The following is a 3,671-nucleotide window of genomic DNA, read 5'->3' as shown; positions in this document are numbered from 1 at the left end:
GGGTGAGGTCACTGCATGGTATGAACCCAAAACCAAGCACTTCTCCCATTGCAAGAATCATAGATCTAGTTGGCCAGACAAAACCCACAACTCAAAGAGAATTACAAGGATATGAAATCATGCATAAGAGAGATCAGAAGAAACTCAAATAAGATTCATAGATAATCTGATCATAAACCCACAATTCATCGGATCTCGACAAACACACCGCAAAAGAAGATTACATCAGATAGATCTCCATGAAGATCATGGAGAACTTTGTATTGAAGATCCAAGAGAGAGAAGAAGCCATCTATATACTAACTATGGACCCATAGGTCTATGGTGAACTACTCACGCATCATTAGAGAGGTCACGGTGTTGATGAAGAAGCCCTCCGTGTCCGAATCCCCCCTCCGGCAGGGCACCAGAACGTGCCCCAGATGGGATCTTGCGGAGACAGAAGCTTGCGGCGGCGGAAAAGTGATTTCGATGATCTCCTGATTTGTTTTGGGATTTTTAGGGAATATATAGGCGCAACCCCTAGGGCAGAGGGCGCCCAGGGGGCCCACAAGCCTGTGGGCCGCGGCCTACTGTTGGAATTATGCCCTAGAGGCAATAATAAATGTATAGTTATTATTATAATTCCTGTATCAAGATAATAGTTTATTATCCATGCTATAATTGTATTGAATGAAGACTCATTTACATGTGTGGATACATAGACAAAACACCATCCCTAGCATGCCTCTAGTTGGCTAGCCAGTTGATCGATGATAGTCAGTGTCTTCTGATTATGAACAAGGTGTTGTTGCTTGATAACTGGATCACGTCATTGGGAGAATCACGTGATGGACTAGACCCAAACTAATAGACGTAGCATGTTGATCGTGTCATTTTTGTTGCTACTGTTTTCTGCGTGTCAAGTATTTATTCCTATGACCATGAGATCATATAACTCACTGACACCGGAGGAATGCTTTGTGTGTATCAAACGTCGCAACGTAACTGGGTGACTATAAAGATGCTCTACAGGTATCTCCGAAGGTGTTAGTTGAGTTAGTATGGATCAAGACTGGGATTTGTCACTCCGTGTGACGGAGAGGTATCTCGGGGCCCACTCGGTAATACAACATCACACACAAGCCTTGCAAGCAATGTAACTTAGTGTAAGTTGCGGGATCTTGTGTTACGGAACGAGTAAAGAGACTTGCCGGTAAACGAGATTGAAATAGGTATGCGGATACTGACGATCGAATCTCGGGCAAGTAACATACCGAAGGACAAAGGGAATGACATACGGGATTATACGAATCCTTGGCACTGAGGTTCAAACGATAAGATCTTCGTAGAATATGTAGGATCCAATATGGGCATCCAGGTCCCGCTATTGGATATTGACCGAGGAGTCTCTCGGGTCATGTCTACATAGTTCTCGAACCCGCAGGGTCTGCACACTTAAGGTTCGACGTTGTTTTATGCGTATTTGAGTTATATGGTTGGTTAACGAATGTTGTTCGGAGTCCCGGATGAGATCACGGACGTCACGGGGGTTTCCGGAATGGTCCGGAAACGAAGATTGATATATAGGATGACCTCATTTGATTACCGGAAGGTTTTCGGAGTTACCGGGAATGTACCGGGAATGACGAATGGGTTCCGGGAGTTCACCGGGGGGGGGGGGGGGCAACCCACCCCGGGGAAGCCCATAGGCTTTGGGGAGACGCACCAGCCCTTAGTGGGCTGGTGGGACAGCCCCAAGGGGGCCTATGCGCCAAGAGAAATAAATCAAAGGAAAAGAAAAAAAAGAGGGAAGAAGTGGGAAGGGAGGGGGACTCCTCCCACCAAACCAAGTCCAACTCGGTTTGGGGGGGAGTCCTCCCCCCCTTGGCTCGGCCGACCCCTTGGGAATCCCTTGGACCCCAAGGCAAGGTCCCCCTCCCTCCTCCTATATATATGGGGCTTTTAGGGCAGATTTGAGACGACTTTCTCACGGCTGCCCGACCACATACCTCCATAGTTTTTCCTCTAGACCGCGTTTCTGCGGAGCTCGGGCGGAGCCCTGCTAAGACGAGATCATCACCAACCTCCGGAGCACCGTCACGCTGCCGGAGAACTCTTCTACCTCTCTGTCTCTCTTGCTGGATCAAGAAGGCCGAGATCATCGCCGAGCTGTACGTGTGCTGAACGCGGAGGTGCCGTCCGTTCGGTACTAGATCGTGGGACTGATCGCGGGATTGTTCGCGGGGCGGATCGAGGGACGTGAGGACGTTCCACTACATCAAACGCGTTCTCTAACGCTTCTGCTGTACGATATACAAGGGTACGTAGATCACTCATCCCCTCTCGTAGATGGACATCACCATGATAGGTCTTCGTGCGCGTAGGAAAATTTTTGTTTCCCATGCGACGTTCCCCAACAGTGGTATCAGAGCTAGGTTCATGCGTAGATGTCTTCTCGAGTAGAACACAAAAGGTTTTGTGGACGGTGATGTGCGTTTTGCTGCCCTCCTTAGTCTTTTCTTGATTCCGCGGTATTGTTGGATTGAAGCGGCTTGGACCGACATTACTCGTACGCTTACGAGAGACTGGTTTCATCGTTACGAGTAACCCCCTTTGCTCAAAGATGACTGGCAAGTGTCTGTTTCTCCAACTTTAGTTGAATCGGATTTGACCGAGGAGGTCCTTGGATGAGGTTAAATAGCAACTCATATATCTCCGTTGTGGTGTTTGCGTAAGTAAGATGCGATCCTACTAGATACCCTTGGTCACCACGTAAAACTTGCAACAACAAAATTAGAGGACGTCTAACTTGTTTTTGCAGGATATGATTGTGATGTGATATGGCCAACGATGTGATGTAATGTATTGGATGTATGAGATGATCATGTTGTAATAGAAATATCGACTTGCACGTCGATGGTACAGCAACCGGCAGGAGCCATAGGGTTGTCTTTATACTAACATATGTGCTTGCAGATGCGTTTACTATTTTGCTAGGATGTAGCTATAGTAGTAATAGCATAAGTAGCACGACAACCACGATGGCAACACGTTGATGGATGATCATGGTGTGGCGCCGGTGACAAGAAGATCGTGCCGGTGCTTTGGTGATGGAGATCAAGAAGCACGTGATGATGGCCATATCATGTCACTTATGAATTGCATGTGATGTTAATCCTTTTATGCACCTTATTTTGCTTAGAACGTCGGTAGCATTATGAGGTGATCTCTCACTAAAATTTCAAGACGAAATTGTGTTCTCCCCGACTGTGCACCGTTGCTACAGTTCGTCGTTTCGAGACACCACGTGATGATCGGGTGTGATAGACTCAACGTTCACATACAACGGGTGCAAAACAGTTGCGCACGCGGAACACTCGGGTTAAGCTTGACGAGCCTAGCATGTGCAGACATGGCCTCGGAACACATGAGACCGAAAGGTCGATCATGAATCATATAGTTGATATGATTAGCATAGGGATGCTTACCACTGAAACTATACTCAACTCACGTGATGATCGGACTTGGGATAGTGTAAGTGGATCATGAACCACTCAAATGACTAGAGAGATGTACTTTTTGAGTGGGAGTTTAGCATATAATTTGATTAAGTTGAACTCTAATTATCTTGAACATAGTCTAAGTCCACTTTGAATATATTTGTGTTGTAGATCATGGCTCACGCAAGT

This window comes from Hordeum vulgare, chromosome 1H (assembly GCF_904849725.1).
Source record: "Hordeum vulgare subsp. vulgare chromosome 1H, MorexV3_pseudomolecules_assembly, whole genome shotgun sequence".
In the NCBI taxonomy this organism is placed as follows: domain Eukaryota; kingdom Viridiplantae; phylum Streptophyta; class Magnoliopsida; order Poales; family Poaceae; genus Hordeum; species Hordeum vulgare.
The sequence above is the reverse complement of the archived record's forward strand: the minus strand, read 5'-3'. Positions refer to the sequence as shown.